The following is a 27,650-nucleotide window of genomic DNA, read 5'->3' on the forward strand; positions in this document are numbered from 1 at the left end:
TTAAAGGCGGGGGGGAGCATGAATTCAAATTCTTTTCATGAATTTAGAAGTATGGACTTTAGTTATGGCTCTAGATGATGTGTAAGTATCTTTGGAGTCAGTCTGGAGTTAGATTTCATTTCTGGGAGGCTGCATTTATTCTCATTAACTAGTAATGTCTGTTTCAGAGCTCATTTTGAGGCCCTGGCAAAAAGAAATTGCAGGGCAATTCCTCATCATCAGTTATGCCAAGTTTTCTTTGTATTCTATTAGGTAAAGAATCTTTATGTAAGTGAGAATCTGTTACATATTTCCTGATAGCTGACTCTAGCTACTGTTGATGGTGGGGCTAGGTAAATTGCAATGTTAACTCTTCCAAAATAATATATAAAGCAAACAATTCCCAATTTAAATTGAAAGCTTAACTACAATTAAAGAGTTCTATATTACAATTAGATATGTACATAAATGATGTTTTACTTTTGAGTATTGTTTTTGATCTTTCTCACCGCTTTCTTATAGCGGGCAGTCACTAAGATATACAAATTTTGGGAAGTGTACAATATTTTTGTCTTAACAGTAAGATGCAAAATCCAATTTCTACTAAGTAGGTGTGGTATTTGATGCTATAATATTTTATTCATTAACGTTCTTTTATTTACAAGAGATAATAGTCAACAGTGTTTTTCCATGATGATGCTTCTAGCTAGAAGAAAATTTCTTTGAAGGAAAAACTAAGATCAGATACGAGTTGCTTTAACTGTTTAGTTTTATTTGTATACTAGCCTTTTGTAAATAGTAAAAGCAGATTTCAAATAATTCATTATCTTTATGGGAATTTGCCTCATAAACTAATCAGGTTACTCACGAGCAAGTATCTTTTGATAACTTTGAGTTATGGTAACCTCATGTTTTGTCCTCCTCATCTCTGGAGTTCAGCTGCTACTGGCAGCTGTTGTGAAGGTTTAGCGTACCTCTCTTATATGGCAGGTATTACAATAACAGAAGGATCAGCAATAAGTAGAAAAAGGAGGTGTTAAATAGTGGTCTGAATTTGGACTTCTCTGCTTTTTGTTTTCCTTCTTGTTTTTCTGTGTTTGAAGTCCCTACAAGAACAGCTTGTAAGTAGAAGGCTGTAGATGCGGTGGGGAAAGAAAGCTTAACGTGCCTTCACTATGTTGGCAGTCTATTTCCTTTCTCAGATTTGTGCTGTTCTTTCAAGTTTTGGGTAATTATGCTTTTATCCTAAATCTTAAATGGAAGAGCATTGCACTCTTTTGAAGTGTTCTTCTGATATGAAATAACACTACTTGAAGTGTCTTTCATCAACTGCATATTCTGTCTTTTCATCTTAATTACATCGTCATCGTAGCTGTTTGGGAGTTTGACTATGTCTAACAGTGAAAACAGTATTTTTCTCTGTAGTCTATAGGTCTGTTTTGTGAGTGTCCACTAGATGTCATGGTTGTCCTTAATTATCAGTTTCTGATTTTTTTGCTTGTAGTCTACTCTTCCAATAATTAAATGTCTTTTTATAAAAATGTTTATTGCAGCATTCTGTGTGTAGCCTCAATGACATAGGTTTCTTATAAAGTGGTGAACTTCCACTTTTGGGGGTATATGTGTTAAAAACCTATATAAACAATAAAACGTATTTGTAGAAGTATTTTGAACTTGTGCTGTTCATTATGAACATATTAGTCTTCTGCAATTTCTCAGGAAATATTTCTTCATTTTTTTCTCACTGAACACAGAATTCTGTAAATGATGCATTTGGTTAAAAAACCAAACTTGTACATGAAATGTTTTGTAGGTCTTATACTATATTAATGGGGCTGTAGTATGTTTCATGAGAGCAGTAATTGTTATGCATACCACGTGCTCATATGCTTTTTTACATTAAAACTGAAAAGAATATGTGGTCAAGCTTCTTACTAATGAGGTGCAATACTTTTGATGCTGTAAAATACTAAAGACTGATTCTCTGGCCACTCTAACATTAAATATTGCTATCAGTTTTCAGATTTTCTAACGTGCTTGATATTCAGAGTGTATTTCTAATTTTTTATTCAATGTAGAAACTTTTTCTTCAGCTTTTCTGACACATTAAAGCAGGGTGAACCATTATGAGCTCTTCACAGAAATCTACTTAATTACACAATGATTCCGTTGGCCTCAGGAATGAGTGACAGGGTTGGAAGTCCAACTAAATCATTTTATATTTTTCATGAATGCTTGCCCAACTCATAGTGTCTAAAGAAAGTCCTATGATGCCTCCATGTTTTCTTTTCCAAATGGTCTACTTTTTGAAACAATGCCATGTGCTGTTAGGCTAGGTTTAATCAATAATATAACAGTAGCTTGAGTTTGTGTTTTAGTATGTAAGAATGTCCTTCTTTGGAACCTAAAATGAAATTATTTTCTCAATAAAGAGAAACAAGTTATTTGTAGCCCATTCTATAGGTGAGAACAATCCTTGTGATCTGGCAGAATTATACCTTTGTTCGGCTGGAGGTACTGCAGTTGAGATGGGTGTACAGTAAGCCTTCTCTGACTTAAAGTGCCTTTTTATCATAACTGTCAAGTTTGGAGAGCAAATATTTTCTCGTTTCCCATTTTAAGAGTTCTGCAGTGTAATGGTGCAAGTAGCTTGTATGGACAAGATAGAGGTATTTTTTAAACAGACTTCAGTATGTGAGATAAGTCGTCATACTTTTTCACCATATGAAAATAACCTGCTGTAAAGCAAGTGAATGAAAAGCTTGCTGTAGGAAATTGCAGGTCACCAAATGGTGCTCATCTTCCTGGTTGCCTTTATACCTCTCCCAAGACATTTAGGTCATCTGCAGTTCATCTTACCATTATAACATAATCTTTTTATGGCAAGCTTAAGTAGAATTTCAGATTATATTTTCGTATTAGTTTCAGTGGTTTCTGTTGTCAGCCTGTAGTGTAGGGACTTTACAGTTATCTCGCTTTGCTGTGTGAACTCTATTAGTGCCAATTCTATGTCGTTTGTTATAAATTATACTTCGGGAAGATGTTGGCCAGACTTGGAGAATAGTTACTTCTCACATCCTCTCAAACCTGAGAAGCTGCTAGTGTTTAGTCCCAAAATTAAAGTTGCTGTAGGAGGCAGAACCCCTCTAAAAACAAGCAAAGTTGTAGTGTGCGTTACAGAAGACTCAACGATAGAATCCAGTGTATGTGTCTTGGCAGTAACTAGAGATGCAACTGCAAAGGTATAACTTGTTTCCTGTTCCAGTGAGAGTTCTCTTCCAGCATTCTTTTGGTGCTTTTTGTGATTTCTGATTTGGAAGACTTGCTTTTTCATTTAGTTTGTGTAGTTCAGAGAAAACAGCAAGATTTGTGATAGGCCCATACCTTTGCTAGTGCATGGCATTGCTACATGTACTGTTCTTCAAATTATATAAGGACAGTAATAAGCCACATGCTGGATAAGACATAGTAATCTTTGGGTTTGAAAGGGAATCATCAGAAATCCTGCTGTGAAGAAGAGTAGCAGACCATGGATGTGCTTTGTTTATGCAGTAGGACAAGTCTGCACACAGGGTAAGGTCCTGACTTTGTGAAACTCAGTAAGCGAGATCCTTTCTTGCTATTTGCCTGTTCTGGAAACCATCCAGGCAGAAGCAATGCTGCTAGAACAGGGTAACTGCTGTGGTTAACAACTGTTACAGGTATCCAGTGATCTGTCACTGGGCAGTGATGGATAGCCTTATGTGGGACGAAGATATTTTGTCACTGGCAGTCCTACCTAGCAGACTTTGTATCAAACAGTGATACCAAGTATTAAATGTTGCTTTAACTCTGTTGTCCCCTTTTTTTTCCTGGAACAAAAGCACAGTTAACCTTTTCATCAAGACTCAGTTCTGGAGATGACTTTGCAATATCCTTGCTGGCAACAGTGTGGGTCTTCTGCTTTTTGTCAGACAGTATAGCTGTCTCTTTTTGAATAGCTGTTTATATTGTTTTCAGCTTTTTTTCTGACCCTTTTGGTTTTGATTCGTGTTTTGTAACTGGCTGCTCCCCACCCATAGCAAGCACAGCCATATCCCTGGTGCCGTGGTATTTTGGCCAAGCACCACGGACAGGGGCGCTTCTTTACTGATTTCAGACATTCTGTGCTAGAGCAAGGAATTGTCAACCAGGAGAATGCCCAAGCTGGGAAGCTTTCTCAAAGATAGTTAAGGAAATTTGGACCCTTACTGTAATCTTGTTACTCTGCAGTGTCCACTGATTGTAGTGAGGAGGTTGGACTCCTCTAGATGAAGTTTGGAATTTATGAAATTCACCTGTTCCAATCTTAGCCTGTTCTTTGTATGTGATGTAAATAAATATAGATACTGAGAAACAAGAAGATGTGAACTTGTCGTAGTAGTGCTGCAAACTAATGAATTAAGGAAGTGTACTGTTTCTGAGTTTCTGGTCAGACATCTCTAATGTGCATTTTAAATAACTTTTCTCTGAAGATGGAATATAGAGCTGATAATTGCTTTTTATTTAGATTCCTCACTAAGTTTCAAGTACTTTGACTAGAAACCCTTCCTCCATATTCTTTTTTCCCATGTAAGAAAAGATGCAGTGCCAACCCCCAATTATTCCTTGAGTTCAAAATTTCGCTTAAAAATACTCAGCTTTCAGAAAACTACACCTGATGCTAAGAAAAGACTAAGTTTTACTTTCATAGAATTTCAAATGTAGTCTTTCTTGTCTGTTTCTAGGAGGCTGGGTCAGTAGATGAAGTCATCACACCAGATTGTTCATTTTGATTGTTATCTAGCTGTTTTGCTAATTGGGCATGGATTTACTTCACCAGGATGCAGACAGTATCTGCTGCTAACACCTGCAGTTTACCAGTACTGGAAGTTTTCAAAGCAGGGGAGTAGAATGATCTATTGGTATTTGCTGTTTATTAAGCCTTGTGATTGTTGCCAAGGGGAGGGGGTCAAGTTCAGGAAAGAGGCCTATTCCCGCTGATGCAGCTGGTACTCCTTGTGCCTACCTTCCAAGAGAGGATGTTTTGCCAGTCTGGGATGTTTGCGTGAATCCTTCTTTGCAGGAGAAAGGCTAGTTTAATAACTTAACATCACCGTTCCCTGCAGATGTCATTGCCTGTGGAGATGATATGAACCACTCATAGTTCTTATGCTTTTGGACATCAATTAGTATACGCTTCAAACTTTGGAAGTTATAGAAAGGATGGCAGTTGTTTTGCTCTTTATGTCCTGGAATGGTAATATATTGGAACAGAGCTTCCCATGCAATTGTGAGAAATGCAGTTATTAAAAAAATATTTTGTGGATATGAATTGTGTGTACAGTGAGATCCACATTAGTTCTATCATCTCTGAAGAATGGAGACCTTCTTGGCCCCACAGCATAAAATCATTCAATATTTTTCTTTCCTTGCTTTAAAATGGTACTTTAAAAGAAACATCACTTCTGATGGATTCTAGAATTTCAAAAACAAACAAAAAACCCTAAACATTGGTTATTATGCTGTGGTGTATGTTGCATATAGAAATATGTGTTTTTCTTATTTTGTGTACCAGTGTTCAAAAATGAATCTTTATGAAGGGACCTTTTCCTGCCTACAGAGGGACTCAATCAGGAAAGGGTACGTTAAAGAGGCCCGGTATTTTTAGTACTGTCAGTCTGACTTTACCTACTGAAGTAGAGGAAAAGCCATGCCAAAGAAAGTGGCAACAGCTCTATGGAAGGCAGGAATTTGATGAAGTACAGAGCTTTCCTTAAGGGAGCTCAAATATATAAAGCCTAGGAATTTGAAAGCATCTCCTGGGATTATAACCTTTGTCGTGATTAGTCGATCTAAGTTCCATCATAGAAAAGGAATTAGAAAATGCATGTGATTTTTCATGTAAAAGTGAAAGAATTTCTCTCTCTCCACTGCAGTGAGAAAAGGCAAGATAACTTACTAATCAAATTGACATTACACAGCAGAGTGTAAATGATTGATACCTAGTTTGTAGTGACTGATTAAATTGTTACATCTCTTTTTGGTTCATGAAGTTCAAGTAGGAGGATTTGAAGGGAATTCTTAAAGCTTGTTGTTTAGATGTTCAAATTTTGGAATGATTTTTCTGGTATGGATAGCTTAAAACTCCAGTTGACAAATGTGCATCATCAATGCATGCAAACCATCCTCTAATACAATGGGGGAATTTTTCTTAGACTTGATGCAAGTGTTCTCCAGTGCATCCTAGTCATAATACTATAAACAAATTGTAGTCCTACCTCTGGCAGATGGGAACAGTTTGCAGATAGTGTCCAGTATTTGCTGTTGGTTAAAATGAGAGTTAGATAACTGATCTTTCTAAATTAGTATTTTTACAGTTATCTGAATTAAAAAAAAAAAGTGATAAAATTGTGGCTTGATAGCAAGTATAGGATAGTATAGAAAACCGCAAGTTTAGATTCCTTCAATGCTTTTGAAGTAACATGATAATACTATCATAGAATGGTAATAGTGAATAGTATTAGTCATTTTGAAGGAGCGGTGGTTTGTTTGTAGTCTATGCAGATACTCTATGCTGTTGAACCAATATCCCAAGTCAAAGTCCCCATCAAATTGTGCCTTTATTGTCTGGGTGATGTTTGAGGACTAACTGTAAGAGGGAGCTGAGGTATAAGACAAGATTCCAGTGTGCAATGTTGTGCAGTGTGCAGAATCCAGTGTGAATGTTGATCCCAACAGGTAAGCGTAGATGCAACTGTAGTACAGTGTCTTGACTCTGTATCCTGATCTTCAACCCCTTGCTCACATAGCAATGAAGCATGTTAAATCAGACTTCCTAAAGAGACTTCCTAGTTAAAACTGTTCTCCCACTTATACTGCAAAGTAGCAGGCTGAAGATTTGCTAATACTTATGTTTTCACGTGAATTTATATGCTTTTTCACAGAAACTGATTTGATACTCAGTTTGTACCTGACTGAAACTCGTAATTGTGATGTTCATTAAGATCAGATTCCTTGAGAAGGCTTGGTAGTTTTGTTTACATCAATTAGTTCTGTCTAGAATTGGTTTGCACTGGTATAATTTATGTCTGCCTAGAAGAACCCAAGGTAAAGTTCCATACACACTCATGTATAAAGTTCCTTCTGTTAAAGCAAAATAGAGCACTCCCCCTTTCAGGCCTTAAAACCTCTTCTCACTTGTTCATCAGTTTCAATAAGGCCTTTGTTATATTGACTCAACTTTTTTCGGTAATGTTTTTCTGAAAAACTATTTGTTTTCAGTGATGCTTTAACATGGATGAAATAGATGTTAGAGGTTTAATATACTGTGTATAATTCTCTGTTATTCATCAAGGTTATTGCTTTATGGAATACATATTTTGTTATTGATCATTCTGGGGATTGTCTCCTGTTCTCTGGAGTTCCCAGATAGTTTCAGTAGGCTGTTCAACTTTTGTAGTGAACTGTATAACATCCAAACTGGTAGAACAGAGCCATGAAAGATTGCCAGTTTTCCATGATAGTTAGCCTCTTCTTGATACCCATGAAGGATTTGTTCAGGGAAAACCTGAATAACGAAGAACCATTTACTACTAATGGACTATCCTCTTTACTGTGCCTAGTTAGTACAAATGAAGAATCTCTACTTTGCAAGAAACAAATTCCGTATGAGAATATAATAATAAAAGGTCTATGAGACTAAGGTCTATTACTCTTCATCTTCACACACTTAGCTGGCAGCATGGCCACACTGCTGACCTACAGAAATTCTAGCTAGAACTGTGGAATGTTCATTTTTTTTTTTTTTTTTTTACTGGCTCCTTCTGCAGCTGATTTCCCTCCATTTCCCTCATCCCCTCCACACACACACACACACACCCCTTAGACCTTCTGTTGTGCTGGTGGCTTTTGTGAAAGCATTTTATGTAGCCTTTAACCCTTCATGCTACATATAGCATCTCTTTCTTTCTTTTAAACTACTACTTTACTTTTTTTTTTTCCTTTTTAATGCTTGGATAGAGCAGAGAGGCTGATCTGTCTCTTTGACTGCATTACCAAATTTTAGGAGCTTCTAGGGAGATGAATTAAGTGTCTGTGTTCTTTAGTTCCTAGGAATTAGTCCAAATGTGTATATTTACGTACAATAGATCATATATATTTAAAACAGTAGCCCCCCTTCATTCCTTGAAATTCAAGCTGTAATCAAACTTGTGCTATCAGGCTGAGGGGAGAAAAGCATGTTTTTCTTTTACATGCCCAAAATGTAGTGAAAATCCCTGTGGACAGTTGTGTTTACAAGGGTAACTGTCTGCATTCAATTGTGGGTTATAAAAGTGCTTGCTTGAATAAATAGACTGAGCTATCAGACAGAACAACCAATAGTTCGTTGGACTAATTGACCTTGTCAGTAGAATAGAAACACTTGCAAATAAAATTCCCATTGCCAGCAAAGTTGCAATGAAAACCCCTGAAGAAACTGTGTATATCCTCTAACTATCTTGGAATGTAATGATTCAAGCAGCAGACATGCGGGGGGATGGGGGGGAGGCATCATTAACTAAGAAAGTTTTATATATCAACATTTTTCAGCGATCTCTTTCGTAGCATGAGATTATATGCATTCCTAAAATCATTAAGTAGTTCACTTTCTCTATTCAGAATTGTTTTCCAACAATTGTTGTTACTTTTACCATATCTCGAGTCCCCTTGTATTATTTGTTTTGCTGGTCTGCTTTTATTATAATGTACCCTTTTCAGAAAAGGCAAAGATGTTTGGCTAGTAACCACAGCATGTTGTAATGAGGGTGGAGTATGTTTGTCATTCTACAGTAATAGCTGACTTACATAAATGCCAGTGTCTATAACCACTCATACTGTGGCAGTTTATCTTTTTGAATATATTCAAATTGCGTAACAATGGAAAAGAATCACAGTAAATAACAGAATATCTGACTTTCCAATTGAAAGGATGCTAGAACTGTTATTTTACTTTACCAGTGATGAGTCATGTATCTCTTTATAAAAAAAAAACAACATTTCACTCTTGTAACAAATATTCACAAATGAATTAGTCATATATCCAATATTTCCTTTAAAAGTTGGATAGTGTCACACAGGTGGAAGTAGAATTGTTAAAAAAAAAAAAAAAGCAACAGTGGAAGACATAACAGGTTTTGCTGTGTACTATAAAAAGATTACTTTGGTTAGAAAACAAAACAGGAAAGATGGCATTTGGGAGAAAAAATCTGAAAAACAGTCTAGTTAGCTGCTAAATAAACTTTAGAGATGAAGGTTTAAAAAAAGCACCAAGATTTGTAAAAAGGGGGATAGTGTATTTCACCTTAAGTAAGGGACAATGTGTAATAAGGGATTTTGTGGTTTTACAGCTCGGTGCATGTGTTTGAAAGCTGTTCTCTCAGCAACGTGGGTGGCAGGTTATGCTACCATATAATGTATTGTAGTTGGCTCTCCACACTTGTCAGGGTTAGCGTTCAACCATTCGGAAAATTTTCCCATTGTTCTATCATGTGAACCAAAGCTAGTGTTGAATTCCCAATAACCTTCTGCAGGAAAAAGAGGTTTAATTAGAAAGTTTGAAATTTGATTACTTCTGTTATTGTCTTAATGTACTTTACGATAATTTAGGTGTTTATCTGCAAATGTGATCAACTTTTTCTCAGAAAGCTGAAAAACCAAACTTAACACTGTACTGCAGTTGCTTCAACACTTTTAAAAGAAAACTTGTATACTCAATTCTGTCTTTCTTCAGCATTAACACTCTATTTCCATCTTAAACATGTTTGCTTTAGATGGATCATAGCTTTTGGCAGCTACCGCATTTTTAGCAAATAATACTGTTTCTAGTAAGAGTTGCAAAAAAAAAATCTTTGTGTGAGGTCCTTGTAAACTGAACCTTGGGAACGTTATGTTATTTCTGCATTTTCCCTTCTTTTGTGCTTCTTCTCTATTTGTGACATGGTTATAAATTACATCGTTTGAACCAGAGAATTAAAAGCATTTTATTTAGTGATTCCAGTAATTTAAAAGAGAGAATGTTATACGTGTATTTTTTCTTTTTACCTGTTATTTCAGAGGCTGGCACACAGAAATAAGCAATTATGGTATTGAAATTCCATTGTGCCAGCACCTCCAGGGCATAATCCAAAAAAAAAAAAAAAAACCCGCCTGCTGGGTTGTATGCAGTATGCTTGTGTGAACATCAGTGTCTGCTGTTCACACATCATTTTTTACTGAAAGTTCCTGTTGGAATAAAGGTTCTGTGTTTGGAGAGTGCACTTTATTTGATATCTGTTGGTCAATGGTTTTTCAAAGTTTGTAGGCATTTGTGATTACAGTTTACCAATGTAGGCTTACAAGATACTTGCAGATAGTCATTAATGCTTCAGAATTAAGAAAAGCAGATGCTAGGTTCTGGCAATATAAATGAATATAGCAAGAAAGAGCTTGATGCTCTTTACAACTACATTTGAACATTCTATTTGGAGACAGAACATGGGAGTAAGGAGACAGGTGGGTGGAGGGGTAGATGACAGCATGACAGAAAAGACTCAAATACTTAGTTAACCTGCTTCAATATTTTAACCCCTTTAGTTCCTCTCTTTTCCCCCTTTTTTTAATGCAAGAGTGTTGGCTAGTTGACATTTTAAAGTAGTATGTGTACATCTAGCATTACAGCTGGGATGAGTTTGGGTATTCAGGATCAGGTAGAATGTCTTCTTGATGCTGGATCATCGAATCACAGAATGGTTTGGGTTGAAGGGACCTTAAAGCCCACCCAGTTCTACCCCCCTGCCATGGGCAGGGACACCTCCCACCAGACCAGGTCGCCCAAAGCCCCATCCAGCCTGGACTTGAACACTTCCAAGGATGGGGCACCCACAGCTTCTCTGGTCCAGTGCCTCACCACCCTCTGAGTGAAGAATTGCTTCCTAACCTCTAATCTAAATCTTACCTCATTTAGTTTAAGACCGTTCCCACTTGTTCTCTCACTATTTGGCCATGCAAAAAATTGCTCTGCATCTGTTTTATATATGTATGTTTCATAACATACAGGGGAACTCCCCTGCTCCTCCTTCACTGCCTGTCTCTTCTGAAAAACTTGTATCCCTCAATTGCAGTATATCAGGTCACCCCTTTCAGTTGATAAGGATTCATTTTAACTGTAGCTTATAAGATATTTCTAATAGTATTCCTTTGCAAACTGTAGTGTGTAGCAATATTGATTTTTCTCATTTGTTTTTAAGGGAGAGATTATTACAATTTCTAGTCTTCTGCTAGGTTTGTAAAATTTAAGATAAAAGGAAGTTATGCTAAACCAGATTTTAAGGTTCAAGGTGGGTAAAATGTTAGTTTACCTTGATATTCAAGATGATTATCCATTTGCCTGACCGACTACTGCTTAAGTCCTTCTACAAGTATAATTACCAGTGACAAATGATTTTGATGTATGTTAACCAAAAGTATAACTTCTACACTGGTAATCTATCAAAATAAATAAATCAGACTGACTTCACAGTTCCCTGTCCCCCCTCCTTCCTACAATGTTTTAAGATCACGTCATGACCACAGAGCTACATATGTCTCTTTCCTTCAGTGAAGTAAGTGCAGAAGTGTATGCATGTCTTTACTTTTTCCTATTATTAGTAAGGTAATAGATTACTTCTCTTAGGTATAGATTAAATCTTTTTCGGACTGAAGCATAATACTCTTCTACTCAGGTGTGACATTCTGTGTTGAGGAAATCATGTAGGAGTTTGTTACTGAACTGTATCACGTTTTGTGAACAAATGTGCTGTAATCCATGGCAGAAATCAGGTCAGCAAGTTCTTGGGGAAAAGAAGTAATTAAAAAGAAAATCTTGCATCTTTTTTCAGCTTTCCTTGCTTGTAAATACCTGGAGGGAAGTTTCAAGTAATACTTTTAATTGTGTGTCTCACTAAGGTGGAATTGCTTTGTGGATAGTAATTTTTTTTGTTGTTGGGTGTTTGAAGAGGTTCTTGGTCATGTAGGCTTCAAGGTTTCAGTTAAGTAAAAAATAAATCTTAGTTTTCTTTGTTTGCCTGCTGTATGGTGTATTGTTTCGGGGGGGGAGCATGTGGGAGAATATGATGAATATTTTGAGAGGAGTGCAGACACCTGACTTTATCCCAGTTAATCAGCAGAGCAAGATTAGCAGGTGCCACTGAAGAAATTGTCTGGAGCAAGGGACCTTTCTTTCATCTCCAGGGAGCATGCTAGAGAGAAGATACTGGAGTAGCACGTTCTGGTATCAGCAGACCTCTATTTGAAAGGGAAGTTATTCTTTTCTGTAGCATGGGCATTACTAAAGAGAGCTGTTCACCTGTTTTGTTTTCTTCTCTTAACACATTCTGCAACAGTCTTTTTTTCCTGTCCTTGAAGTTCCCCAGTTGTCCAAAGTTATCTGCTCTGGTTTTGGATCCCATATGTGAAAGAACTTTTTGGGCGTCCAAGATTGAAGCATCTTCTTTGAAAGATCTTAACCACAGTTTTTTTGTCAAAGATGATACTAAGACCATGCTTGCTTACTATCACTTTTATTTTTGAAACGGAGAGGTTGTTAGCCAGTTGGGAATATTTTTCAGAGGCATTTGAGCTATTTTTTTCCTCACAAACTGTATATAAGGATTGAGAGGATAAAGTCAGTGAATTATAAATAATCAGCTTTGATTTACCTGATTGTCTTTGCAGGCTTAATTGTGGGAAGTAATCATTGAAATGAGTACTAGATGATTTCAAATAGTGAAAAGTGATGAAAAAAAAGTGTAGAAAAGCAAAGACAAAGATGGATGCTGATCCTCCCATGTGCTACTACTAACCCAGCATAGCAATTCTTTGTAGAAGGAAAAAAAACAGCAGTTGACATTTAATTTGTGTTAAGCATAAGGAAAGACGTGAAAGGAATAGGAACTTTTAAAGTTCGCTAAGCACTGAGAAAGTCTTGTGGTGTAGTCTCAACTGGTGCTGGAGGTTACCACACCTTATTTTTTAAGTAGCCAACTTGTAGACAACCACAGCTGGGAACGCCCTGTGACTCTCCTTAACAGTTCATCAATGGGCTGAGGAGAAGTGGCACCAATGCGGAAGAAATTAGGAGCCAGTTTGTCCACCACTTATTTTCTAGCCTGTGTGTGGCTTCTGTGTTATAAGCATCTTTATTTGTATCAGTACAAATTCACTGTGGTTTCGCTACTTGTAGTAGTATTTCCTTGTGGCAAAGACATTGAAGCATAAGATTTAAAAAATGGAGCAAAAGCCAACAGAAAACATGTGGCATGTGCCATGCTTTGTGTCAGGCCAACAGTGAAACAAATAACCAAACATTTCCATAAATTCACAAGTACTGTTAATATATGTAAACAGTAGTAAGAATATATTATTCTGTATTTATAAGCATGCAAACAGACTTTTTCTTAAAATGAAGTTAGATCCACAAATATATCCCATACAGGTATATGAGGAGTTTTTTATCATTTAAAATTGTATTTGTATCTTTATTTCTGAAACTTAACATTTTGATGGCAAACATGGAAAGCTGAGATTCTCAGCATCACTAGAAAAGTAGTTTTATAACCTGACTTCATGCAAAAATTTACGCAAAGGAATGTTGTTCACATGACAAAGTCATCCCTGAAGTTCAGAAGTAAATGCTACCTATACCTAGCAAATGATAAATATTCAGACAAAATACAAAGTTCCATGATTATCTTCATGATAATCCTTTGCAGAGTTAGGTCTTTCTCCCTTGATTGCCTGAATGTTATTTTTGTTGGGAGACCTGTGTCTGCAAGGAGCTTTGGTCAAAATAATGCTAGATAGTGTCTACGTAGATTTCTTTTGAAGTTCTTTGGGGGGGCGGGGAAGGCAGCAAATATGTTTTTATCCCATTCCCTGTCTCAAGTAGACCATGGAAATGTTTCTACAGATCTAAAGTGTAATTTATTTCTTTCTGAGGACTGCTCTCCATCTTATTCTGTCATAAGATAACAGAGATCAAGTATTTGAATCAGAAAAACCTTTCCCAGGATTTTCCTCTTTTCTGTAGAAACACACAAAAGAGTGTGGCATGAGAGAGATAATGTGAGCATGTGTGTCTAGCTTGAGGGCCTGTGTTCTCTAGACTTCTTAATCCAGTTCCTAAACTAGGTTTATCTCATACTCCTATTTTATTTCAGAATGAATTCTGGAATGCTTTCTGTCTCATCTTAAAGGAATGTTAACAAATACAGTTTTTATTGAGGCTCTTTATGAACACTGTTCTCAGTCTTGAGTGAACTATGAGATTTTAGCCCCTAATTCTTTTTATGCTTTTAACTTTTTTGATTTCTTCTTTCCCCCTTTATCTGTCTGTGGTCAAATTCAACTGCGTATGAAGGATTTTTTTGGTTATTTTTATTAGCAAATGCAGAAAATCCTTGTTCTTCTCTTATGCTGTTTTTTATTTTTACTTCTTAGCAAAAATTAACCTATCAGATGTTACTGAGGCTAACTAGTGAGGTTAAAACAAAGTTGTTTTTTTGTCTTGCTTGAAAAGCAGTTGCAGTTCCTTATTGGGGTAAAGACTTAATAAAACTACTGAAGTAGGCTTCCATCTGTGTTGTAAAAGTCACCATGTCTAATGGAGAGGTTTTCATAAATAGGCTTTGGGTAAACCTAGCACTGCCGGTTTGAGAACTTCTGTTGTGGAGTTATTAGACTTTTTTCTTTTTGTATTGTCTGTCATGAGGAGATAGATTTACTTGCATAGAATTAAATTAAGCAGAGGACCATATGTACGGACAGGTCTTTAAGACATGCTGTAAGACACACGACTTGCAATCCGATTCCATCAGCTTGTTACTGACTTTACATCTGTAAGCAGTAAGATGATGTCCATCAGTAGCTCTAGTTTTAGGACTTAGTAGGCCTATTGGTAAGCAAGTTTTCAATTATGTCACTTCTGGGACTTCTGGGTTTTGTTGTTCCCATATGCCCCCTCGTTCTTCAGGAACACACATGATGTAATTCTATTTCCGTTCTCATACATTTGATCTTAAAGAGCTTGCATTCTTACATCTGTTGAATGTAAGGCTATGCAAGACTCCTGTTAGTAGACATGCTGTTGCAGTAAGATAGCATTAACCCAACCGAATATGTCCATCTGAATATCTTTTTGAGCTCTGCCTTTTCAGAGTGAATGGCTTCTTGAGGACTCTTCAACTTCTAGAAAGAAGTCAAGAAATAGAGTTAATCTATATTGAGTGAAGCAGAGTCTGAAGTTTGACTTCCATGTTACACAATGAAACACAGCCTTGCATTTTACTGGACACCCTTTCATATGGATTTGTAAGAAAGCCCAAGCAGAAGGTTAAAAACTACTGTATTTGTTCTGGTACACTAAAGAAGAAGAAATTTTATGTGGACTTAAAATTAAATGCTTCCATTGGGCAACAGTCCTGATTCCAACTTTGCAAATTTATGGAAGTGTATTCTGGCTCATATAAAACTAGCCAGCTGAACTTCTGTGACAGATGCATTATTTCTTCTCCTTTAAAGTTCATTCATATGAAAATATATCTCCAGTTAGACGTGTTTATGAATTTGGGATCCTTCTCAGATGAGACATAGTGTTGCCTTTTTAAATTTACACAAATAGTTTTCACAACAGTCTCTTGCATTTGTTTCCAATGAGCAAATATTCCTTGAGTTTAACGTTACATCTACTCTGGATCCTGTGAAATGTTAACCCTACATTTGCTTATTGAAATCTGGCATGCTATAACGAATTCGGGTAATGTTTCAGTTTATTGGGTTTTGCCCCACTCACTATCACTGAGTATCTGTCTCTATCAGTACTAGAGTCTTTATCCAGATACAAGAAAGGTTTACTTGCTTGTATACCGTACTTGTGCAGTATTTGGCAATTACCTGCATAGGTTTAGGGTCTTTAAATCCTCTCTTTTAGGAGAGGCAACCCTTTTTTTCATTTATTTCCTTTGAAACAGATACTGCTCAGGAAAAAAAAAAAATATTCCTGTAGACCCAGGAGAAATGCTTTTGTATAACCCCATTTTTTCTTTTTTCTTTTTTTTTTCCAAAGCAGCATATTCTTTACTAGTGAGACATTATGTAAGATTTTTTTCTTATTTGCTAGCACTCAGGTATAACTTATTGCATTAGAAATATAGTTCTCTTCAATGTGTAAAAAGAGCCCTTTACAGTGAGGGGAATGGTTTTCTTTTGTGTTAGATGAACCTTCTCTCTTCTGTACCTATAGAGGGTTTTTGAGAGCTGGCAGCTGTCTTCTGCTACAACCACTAACTTTAAAAATATTGTTTCCCCATAGTCATTTTCAAAAGTGCTTCAGCATTCTGTGGGGTGCAAAGTATAAAGTGTAGTCAGTAGGATATCTCTTCTAAGTTATTCAGAATGATTTGATACAGGATTAATTCAGTGTGACTAGTTTTCAGACACTTAGAACTTTATTATCATTTCATTTATATCATTTCATTTATATCATTTCAAATCATTTGATTTTTTTCAAATACTTTCTTTGTATAATTTAACTGTGGCTATGTCTAGACATATTTCCTGGGTATGGCTAAACAATTTTGAAGGTAAAGTATGAGCTGATTTTTTTTGCACTTTCACACAAACAAAATATGATTCCTTTATATATGGAAATGGAAACTGCAGACATGGGATGTACAGCTTTTCAAACCTCTGCACCTTTGCAAGAGTAGTTATTTCCCAGTAGTATTTTCAGTCATCTTACCTTCCATTTGTAATGGATTTGTGCAGTGCATTCTTGCAGTCCATTTATATTGTTTTCTCCTTGTGTTATTTGGTAGAACTAAAGTTTCAGACTACCCAGCAGTTCTGGTTTGGAAAAATTGATAGGACCTCTTCCTTTATGCTCTTCTGTCCCCTGGTTTCTCATAAAAACCTTAATTTTGTCTGCCTTTTAAGGTAATCTTTTATATGGCTATCTTTTAATGTGTAACTATTGTAGAAGTTTCTTTCAAAAATGCTTGTTTTTGTTTGATGCTTACAGGAAACTCCGCATATTTTATTCTTTCTTAGAGGGTTCTGTGGTGTTCTGTTACTCCTCATGGAAGGCAGCTGCTGATATTAATCACCTTCTTGTTCTGTTAACCAGTCAGCAGTCTCATTTGTAGTGTAAATTCACCTGAATTTCAGGGTGTTTTTTAAGTATATTTGCTGTGTAGTCCTTTATATATTCCACTGCTCTTGCTCAGTGTTTTCTGTCCTCTTTATATATTTGTCTGCTCTTTCATTTTCTGTTATACTATTTCCTGGTTTCCCCTACCTCCTTTCAGAAGATGGTTGAAGTGCTATTATCTTCCCTGAGAGCAGCCTGTCATCCTGAAATAGTAGGAGATGATGTCCCTATTTTGGATGATTGCTACACTGGAGAGTGACTAAAGTTTTTAGATCATACTACAGTAATTGGAGAAGTCATAATGTGTGTGTTTTTTTTTTTGGGGGGGGGGGGGGGAACCTCAAATTCACGATAAATATAAGAATCTTATTTAAAGGAGTAGTAATATATCCTCTTAGCTAATTGATAACTGTCTATTTTCTTTATTCTGGAAACCTTAGCTCCATACTTAACCAGATGTTTTTTGGTAGTTTTGTCACAAATGGGGCTATGACTTCAAAGTTTGCATGCAGAAAGTGTAGTTTATCAGAATGAATTTAGGAAAATGTACAGGGTTTTTTGTTCTTGTTTTTCGGGGGGACTGGAAGGGAGAGTTGCGTGTGGAAAGTGATCTCTTTTTTTCTTTCTGTATTCTGATTGGGTAAAAGTTTTCAAAGGAAACTAGAAGGGTTTTCAAAGAAACTCCTCTAGGAATCACATTTGCCATGTTTATGCAATAATTTTCTCAGTTTTTGCAGTGATTGATCCCTTAAACAACTGTCAGAGAATCTCTGAGTTCTGCATCATCACACAGCGTGCCAAAAATATGATTGTCATATCATGTGGTTCTAGTGTGCTGGGTACCTGCTTACTAGGATACTTACCTGTTACCTTGTTAGTTTCAGCTCCTCTTTAGTTACTTGTCTCTAAAATGAAAAAATGTTGCAGTGAAATAATCTTTTAGGGCTGAAGTGCTTCCTAAAAGGTACAAAATGTTTGATTTTACTAAATGTTTGATTTGCACCCCTTTCTAGAAGTGCTGAGCAGGCTGTATATTTTCTATTATTTTTTGCATTTTTTATGTGTATGGTTTCCTACCTCCCATCCGCATCTTTCACACTCTGAGCTACTGATAATTTTAGTTGGATAGTACCCTGTTTAAAAATAAAATAAAATTTCCCTGTTCTCTCTCTCATGAATGCTGGAATTCTGGAAAGTTTAAAGACTTGCAGCAACCATAGCTTTTCCAATCATTCATTTTCACAACCAGACTGTTCAGGTGCAGTCTGTTCCAGTATGTCTGCAGCTTAGACTTTAAACAACTTAGGTACCAGAAGTAGGCAAACTGAAGCAGAAAGTTTGTTTTGGGCTGCATTACCTATTTTTTACACTGTCAGCCTAGCACTCTAGAGCACAAGCTCAAGAATTTTTTGTTGCTTTTTTTTCAGCTTCAGCATATTATCTGCCAAGCTCAAGGGAACTAACTGAGATTCACATTGGAGCCAAGTCACTGTAGGTCTGAAAGATCTTCTCTGGTACCAAGAGTCTTCTCAAAGTTTAATAGCAGTGCACCTGCAAAGGTATGGCATTCCTGTCTACTGTGACACAGCTGGTAAATGAGAAGTAGGTCCCAGCAGGAGAATGCTAATGAGCTCAGGATATGCTTGTTCTCTCCTTTCTACACTCTTGATTGATCCATAAATGAATTTTGAAGAACATTTTTTGTTGAACAAGAGACCTGAAATGAGTTGTTGTGACTGATTTCAGTTAGAGACAGGGTTCTGGCTAGAGCAAAGGGTGAAAGAGGGAAATCTGTTTGAGCTGAAACCATACTATCCTTAGATGGCTTGCTCTGGAGTTTTAAGCTTTACATACAAATCTCTATGCTAGGCTGTGTTGTCACTGTTTTTCCTGATTTGATTGCTTTGCTTTCCAAAGGGACATGGAGAAGGCTTTAATATTTTTCTTAGGTTCCAATGGACAGGATGATTACCACGTAAAACATGTGAAATGAGGCAGTTTTTCTCTAATAAAAACTAATTTATGGATGTATTGCATATAAGCTCTATGATGGAAAAGTTCAAGTAACCTTGGTCAATGAAAAATAGGAATTTGAAGATGCTGAACGTGAGAGCAAACTGTCCAAACCTATTTAAGATTTTTGCTCTTCTTTGAAACTGTATATAAATCTTGAGACACATCCCATCTCTTTTTTAATGAATTGGGAGCTGCCTAACCATCATCCCTCATAGATCATAAAAAAAATAAAACTAAAAACTTGTGTATATGGCACAACAAATTTGAAAAGTGTTTCTTTCTTTCCAGAGAGACTTTCATAGAAAGAAATATGACAAATTCCTAATGGTCACTGCAGACATATTTTCTAGAGTCAAGAATTGTTTTCAGATAAATTATAGAGGATGAAATATTCAGAGATTGCCTGGTTTTGTTTGCTTTTTGTTTCCTTTTGCTTGTTCTTTTTCTGCCACCCAGAATTAGGCAGAAAATCATTTCTGAAATGACAATTGAGTAAGATAGTTTGGGCTGACAAATCCATTGTATCTATGCATTTGGCAAACTATTCATTTCTCAGGCTGCATGCACCTTGAATGTGCCATTGTTGCTGGTAAGTGCTGTAAGCAGGTGCAGTACTGTGAGTCTGAGGGCTGGGGCAGGGGCTGGGGAAGTACCACGGACAGGGGCTCCTCCAAATGCCTGTTAACACAGTCCAGGGTCACCTGTGTGACTGTCCCAACATGGCTCCATCTGTCAGGAGTTTTTCATGTGGGCAGTTCAGCATGGTCTTAAGTCTTGCAGACATCAGCACTTATGATTATCACTTGATACTTATAAAACAGCTGCTTTTATTGTGATTCCATGTCATAAGTGTTGGAGATCCCAGAGCACGTGCAATTTCTCCCATTTGACAGTAGACTTCTGGACATACTCACCAGGCAGTCCAGGAGCATGTCTTACATGGACTGTCTGACTGGACTTTCTGGTGAGTATGTCCTGGAGCATGTCTTACATGCTCCTCATCTAGTGCCAGAAGACTTCAAAGATGGAAACTGCAAAGACAATGACTGTAAAAACCTAACTTTTTCCTCTTTAACGTTTCATGGACTAAGATTCAATATGCTGTTCTTCATGTTGTAGTATTGAAATTCTCTGAATCAATGAAGTACATCTGGAAAGAGAGTGCATTGTTTTATAGGTAGAATCAAATTATTTGAACTGTTCCCTAAACCCACCCATCCTATGTGGGGAAATTCGAAACATCAGGGCACTCCGTTGTGAAGAATATCAAAATGCACTTGTCAGTGAAACAATTTCACAAGTTGGCTAGTGAATCACTTCTGCTAAATGAAAACTTAGATTGCATTATAACTTAGTTCACATTATCTGCTTAACTCAGAAATGTTCCAGTTTGTGATCTACAAGGGGGCAATGTGATATAACTCACTGACACTGTCCAGCATGTGTTGTGCTTCTGTAGTCTGAATATGATATCCAGAGAGGCAGTACAAGAATCTGTTTGAGCATCATAGCTGCTAATTCTTGCCTACCATGTAGATGGGACGTGGCATGCTGGTTACCCATGCTGGGAACCTATTGATGTGTTTTTGTAGAGTACCTATTTTCTTACAGTAACTGTGATTCTTGGAGGTGTTGTAGTTGGGCTACTGTGATTAACCCCCCTATTGTTCTTGGAAATGCTAGGAATTTAGGTGTTAAACTGTAAGGAAATGAGAATGGACCAAGACTTTTTTTTGTAGGGAAGGCAGTACAGGACTTGTGCATGACACTGACAATATACTGGTTTTGAGGATTTCTATTTCTTCAAATATATTTGTGTCCTTGAGATGATGCAAAAAGGGAATGCCCATATGCAATTCCATATCACAGTTTCCTGTTGGATAGCCATGGCAGACATGTATTGATGCTCAGGTTAGTAGTAATGGCAATGGGGTATTGGAGTGGGGGGCATGGTTCCAATAAACTTGGGATCAAGTTTCAAACATTTTTGTCATTCCTGATAAAATGCAAAAAACCAACAACAAAACCTGATCTCTGAAGATTATCCATCCATCTAGTTGGATTTCTCATGTGCAAAAAGTACTTAAAATTTTCAGTGATACCTGTGTAAGTGTTACGTTTTTAGTTCCAGACATCACACTAGATGAAACTTCGTGTTTTTATCCCATTTACTAAGTATTGTTTAAAAAATAAAAACAGTTGTATAGGGCTTGAATCCTTTTGTACCTCTGTCTGTTGTTCTTTTACAACTTGTGTAGTATTTGTCTTTTACTAGATCACTGTAAAAGATCTTCAAGAAGGTGGTGAGCTGCTTTTGCTTGACTCATTAAAGCAGAAGTGCCACTTTACAGTGTTTTCTAAAGAATATTTAATTTTCACAAGACTTCTTACCACTTCATTCAACAGTTTAGAAATGATTGAAAGGAAGAGTGGCTGGACATTTATGCACTGTCACAAGCTGTTTAATTGCGTAAACTGAATTGGAACACTTGACGCATTTCATCATTTATATGGGGACAAATAATTTTGAGAGAAACTCAACAAGATGTGTTGAAAACTGATCTGTACAAAATGACAGCAAATTTAATGTACTTCTGAAAATGTGGCCTCGTATTTTGGCATTTTTCATAGTGTTTTTCTGTTATTTTACTGAGCTGATTGAGTGTCCTTCTAGTAAATTTTTCAGGGTCTCTGGTCTAGTGGACTTCTGTAGTACTACTAGGCTTAGGCACATATTTTGTGACATGTTTATTGTTTTATTGCTATTTGTATTTCAATCAGGTACAATTCCTTACTACCTGGGTATTGGTTAACTTTGACTGTTTTAATCTGGAGTAGAATAGTCTAAAGAAAGTTCTCTAATTTTTTTTTTTTTGCAAGGATCTTTGACCTCTGTTTTTCAGCCTTCCTAGTCTTCCTAAAAGTTTCTTTTCAGCTCGTTTGAACAAAAAGATTATATATGATATGAGTCTTAAATATCTGCATGTAGCACTGCCTAATGTGGCTTATTCTACAGCTAGTCTCCTGTCTGCCTAAATTACAGTTGAATCTTCTTGAGGGATGGGGTGTGCTCCTCTAGACTCTTCAGCAGCTACTGTTGGGAAGAATGGAAAACTTCTGCCTAATGGACTGAAGTTAGATTTCTTGACCGTTTAAGGAGGTGACTGATTAAGACCACAGAGCCACCTCCTTAGGTGGTCGTTGCTTCGTTAGAGCAAAGAAGTGTGCTTTTCACAGTGGGTTCTTTGAGCATGTTTCTGTGATTCTTGTTAAGCTGCTAATGTGGCGTCCCTCCTTTGACTCACTTGGAACTTGCGAAGTTTCTTTTGGATCTGCTTCATTTTTCTGTTGGAACTGGTGCATCACTGCTATTAACTGGTTCTCTTCCTTCCTAAGTGAAGTGATGGCTGAAGCCCAAGCTCTGCTACTTCCAGTGTTGACAGTTCAAATACTGGCATTATGCATAGGTCTACTGATTGTGAATTCTGATAGCTGTGTGGTAGGGCATGACAGTTAGGGAAAGAAAATTTCTGTAAACTGGACCAGCCTTCTTTCTTGTTAGTTGTTGTAGAAACATATTTGGATAGCTGGGAATAAAATAAGTAAGCTAAGCAGGGAAAAGGCTTTCACGTATTTAATTACACAACTTGGAGAAAGTCTTTGTATTGATAAATGCTTCATTTATGAAAACAGCATTTATTTTATTAAAATCTTCCTCTGCTTGGAAGAATACATTATTGAGAACACCTGCTTTGAAAAGGTCTTTTTTTAGTATAACTCTATGGTAAGAACTAATTAAGCATGTAGAAAGGCAAACTTAGATTTATCATAGAATATCCTGAGTTGGAAGGGACCCATAAGGATCATCAAGTCCAACTCCTGGCACCGCACAGGTCTGCCCAAAAGTTTAGACCATGTGACTAAGTGCACAGTCCAATCTCTTCTTAAATTCAGACAGGCTTGGTGCAGTGACTCCTTCACTGGGGAGCCTGTTCCAGTGTGCGACCACCCTTTCGGTGAAGAACCTCTTCCTGATGTCCATCCTAAACTTCCCGTGCCTCAGCTTGCCACTGTTCCCACGGGTCCTGTCACTGGTGATAATGGAGAATAGGTCACCTGCCTCTTCACTCCCCCTTGCAAGGAAGTTGTAGACTGTGATGAGGTCCCCCCTCAGCCTCATCTTCTCCAGGCTGAACAGGCCAAGTGACCTCAGCTGCTCCTCATATGACTTCCCCTCTAGGCCCTTCACCATCTTCGTTGCCCTCCTCTGGACACTCTCCAACAGTTTCATGTCCTCTTTGTACTGTGGTGCCCAGAACTGCACACAGTACTCGAGGTGAGGCCACACCAGTGCAGAGTAGAGCGGGACAATCACTTCCCTTGACCGACTAGCGATGCCGTGCTTGATGCATCCCAGGGTACGGCTGGCCCTCCTGGCTGCCAGGGCACACTGCTGGCTCATATTCAACTTGCTGTCAACCACAACCCCCAGATCCCTCTCTGCGGGGCTGCTCTCCAGCATCTCATCGCCCAGTCTGTACGTATAGCCAGGGTTGCCCCGTCCCAGGTGCAGGACCCGGCACTTGCTTTTGTTAAACTTCATGTGGTTGGTGATCGTCCAGATCTCTCTGCAAGGCCTTTCCACCCTCATCCGAGTCCACAACTCCTCCAAGTATGGTGTCATCGGCAAACTTGCTCAAAACACCTAGTCCTACATCCAAATCATTTATAAAAACATTGAAGAGGATTGGCCCTAAAATGGAGCCTTGAGGGACCCCACTAATGACCATCCGCCAGCCAGATGTGGCCCCATTTACCACAACCCTTTGAGCCCTGCCCGTCAGCCAATTGTTCACCCATTGCACGATGTTTTTGTTTAGCTGAATGCTAGACATTTTGTCCAGTAGGATGCTATGGGAAACAGTGCCAAAAGCTTTGCTGAAGTCCAAAAAGATCACATCACCTGGTTTCCCTTGATCGACTAGATGGGTGATCTTATCATAAAAAGAAATTAAATTTGTTAGGCAGGACCTACCCCTCATGAACCCATGTTGGCTGGGACCAATGACTTCTCAATAATTTTCATCTTCTCAATAATTTTACCAGACACTGATGTGGGACTGACAGGCCTGTAATTGCTAGGGTCTTCTTTCTTACCCTTCTTGAAAATTGGCAGAACATTTGCCAGCTTCCAGTCTACTGGGACCTCTCCAGATTCCCAAGATAGTTGAAAAATAATTGAGAGAGGTCCCGCAATATGAAGAGTTTAGCCATTTCTTTCAATTTCAAAGGTGGCAAGTCACTCAAATAAAAAGAGGTGGCTTTGACAGTCTTACAAGAAAAGTAGAAAGACCAAAATCAAGTGCTGCTTGTTTTCACAGCCTGTTTTATAGGCAGTCGTAGTAGTACAGATGATCAAGTACGAACATCTTGAGAATTATACTGTACCTTGCTAAAGCTGTGATGGCAGTAGTAATTCTCTGCTTCGTCAGGAAAAATAATTTTTCCAGCAGACGTAGAAAACGGAAACTGCTGCTTCTTCCTGTATATGCACCGAGGAGGTCATCCTTCTGGTATCTGGGAGCCCTGTCTAGCATATGCTTTGGGCTATGTTTGTAATGACCCTGAATATGAAACTACTTGTAATGGTTTTGTCCTTTCTATATCTTTGTAGGGCAGCAAAAATCCTGCATTGTTTGAATGGGTGTTAGCTACTGTAAATATAACAAACAACTTCGGTATTATAAGCTTAGTAGAAGTAGCAGTTTGAGTTACATACCACTTTCAATAGACCACAGGATTTAAACAGAATATCACTGAATATAGGAAAGAGGTCAATGTTCAATTTAAGAAGGATTAAGTACAATAGAAAAATTTGTTTGGATAAATCACTTTCTAAGAAACAACAGTGTGGTGCTCAGGTGTGAAAATAATTCATGGGCAGACTTCTTGCAGAGTATTTATGTACATTCTGGGGCTCTAGCCCTCTAAAGTGGATACCCTGTAGAAGATGAATTAATTTGAATATGACACCAGACTGGTCTCAAAAAACTACTGTATGGGAAAGATTGGGGAATGATGTAAGAAGGTCTTAACCACCTTTTATTTGTATATACTCTTTTAGGCAGGTAGCTGCAGAGAGGTCATAAAGGAGTTACTGTACTCAAATCATCCCTGTCTAAGAAGGCAAGTTTATCCAGGCCCTGTCCCACTTTAATGACCACATGAAATTAGTGGCTTCGTGTATCAGGAAAGACTAACCAATTCTTACTAGTCTGAAATAATTGCCTCAAGAAACAGTAAAACTGTTTGTGTTTTGAAATATGCTGTGTGAGGTAAAGGTTGTAGCATGATGATGTAATTCTTTAGTTAACAGTAGCTGCCAAGATCACGTTGCATTGTGTATCGGTTATCTTTAGGTGTTCTATGCTAGTTGTTTTCCTGATGTTTGGAAATAGCACGACTTGCTCATGATTCACTTGCTGTCAAGCAAATTTCTCTAATCTCAAAAATTGTAAGTTTCCTGGTCTAGTTGAGTTGTCCAACTTGAACTGTTCCTTTGTGGACAGATAAGGAAAACGTAGTCTATGGTCATTGTATCTGTGCGTGCTATTGTGCTGTTATTGGCCAACTGCAGTTGAAATTAACAACTGAATTGTGGGATTCAGCAATGAATTCAGCTTGTTTTTGTGAGCTTACGACTGGCTAGAGGAGTTCAGCTGCTGAGGAGAATGTTCATTAGCTTCACAACCATCCTCAGCAGTGGTAGTAGATGGCTGACCAGGCAGGCAGCATGCTGCTGGCAGTCAGCATGCAGAGTTGTGAACCAACCATAGCTGGGCTTGTGTGCCCTCCTACCCAAAGAGTAGGTCCAGGGTAGGTGACTGGGACAAATGTGCAGAAAACCATGTTTCACTAATTCTGATGGGGATTTCTTGTGAGAGGTGCTGGGGGAGGGGAAGGGGTGTAGGATTGCTGTCTTTTTTTATTTTATTTTTACTTTTTTTTTTTTGGTAAGACTTTTTCCTGTCTACCTGTGTTGCTTTGTCGTGGTTGATTCAGGATGATTTCTTTCTATCTGCTGCCCATAGCCTATTAACACCGTCCTTACTGTGACTTCTTTCTCTTTGAAGTGGTTAATGTAAATAGTTTTAATGCTATGCTGCTGGAAAGGTCTTGTAACTTCCTTATTAAATTTAAAGGAAGAAGTGTAGTAGTTGAATGATTTTGACTATCTATAAGGCCTGAAAAACCAGCATAGAACAAGTTTCTTATTAAAGTTTTGGTCTTGTATTTTATCATCTCTCTGAAGTGTAGTCTCAATTTGCTTTGGCCTTGATGTTTTGTGTGTGTGGAGTTTGCATCTTCTATGGTAGAGCATCCATTAGTGGTAGTAGTATCTTTGCCAAATGCGCATGGAGTTTTCTAGAACCTCTGGACTATACAAGAAAGCGAAGAAACAGGGTTATTAATTTGGTGATGGGGTTTTCCATTGACAACATTATTTCTACTTTGGCTTTCAAAATAACATATACTCCTACTCGAGTAATCCATATGTAAAGCCATAGCACACAAAGGACAGGAAAATAAGAAAGGAATGGAGAGAAAGCAGGAGAAGAGATAGATAAGAGTATATAACAGCAGCAAAGGACAGGTGAGTGACTTTCTATTTCAATTTTTATCCCTTTGTTTATTCCTTTATTTTGACTTTCACACTCTGCTTGTTTGCCAGTGGTCACAAAATTTATCATATTAGAAATGAATTTAAAACAGCAAATTTTTAGCACATCATATATAGGATTAGCTTAGAGCTACAGGAACTGTCCAGAGCTACTAATATTTAACTCTCATTGATTCTTTACTTTGTTTAATTATTTGATCTTCTCTGATAAAACAAAGAAAGAAACTTCCAGTTTTTAATTTTGCTTAGGTAATTAGTAACATAGCTGATATTTAAAACTTTCCTGGAGGACCAGTTAATGGTGACTGATTCTTAATAAATGACCTACATAGGAGGAAAAAATACAGGAAAAAACTTAAATCCATTTTGAGGAAGTGTCACATTTTCTTTAGAGTTAGCATGGAACATCTATACGCAGTGTTTAGTGTTTTTAAAGAATAGGGTTTGAAGCAAAGTCAGCTGAAATGGCTTTAAAGTATAGTATTTACTGCAGGTAGAATCGCTAATGGCAACCTGTACTTAAGGTTGTGTGACCCTTTCTATTTTAAGACTTAACTCTTACTTACTTTAAAACTTTTGCCAAAGTTCAGTTCAGACTGTGATTTTTTTGTGCCAGATGTCTGCTTTGGGAGAATTTTTTTGGAAAGTTACAGCCAAAGGAGCTCTGTTCCAAGAATAAGGCTAGTGAAAAGTATGTTATTTTGCTTGTGTGAGAATATTCTGGTGTCCTTCTTTGATGCTCCAGTGCCCCCAAGCTCTGAAGCAAGGATTTGA

The 27,650-nt window shown here is 37.5% G+C and overlaps 1 protein-coding gene across 6 annotated transcripts in view; it reads left to right on the forward strand.

Annotated features, from left to right (window-relative positions):
• Positions 1–27,650, forward strand: part of ANAPC10 (anaphase promoting complex subunit 10) — a 338,817-nt gene that overhangs the window by 8,242 nt on the left and 302,925 nt on the right. For 2 of the 6 annotated variants that reach the window (XR_014583853.1, XR_014583856.1), the window contains exon 5: positions 18,607–18,738. The exons of the other annotated variants lie outside the window; for them this stretch is intronic. The gene's annotated coding sequence lies outside the window, so the exon portion shown is untranslated. The remainder of the gene's footprint in view (positions 1–18,606; positions 18,739–27,650) is intronic. 6 annotated transcript variants of the gene reach the window in all.

The sequence above is a fragment of the Anser anser genome (assembly GCF_964211835.1).
Source record: "Anser anser genome assembly, chromosome: 4".
NCBI lineage: Eukaryota > Metazoa > Chordata > Aves > Anseriformes > Anatidae > Anser > Anser anser.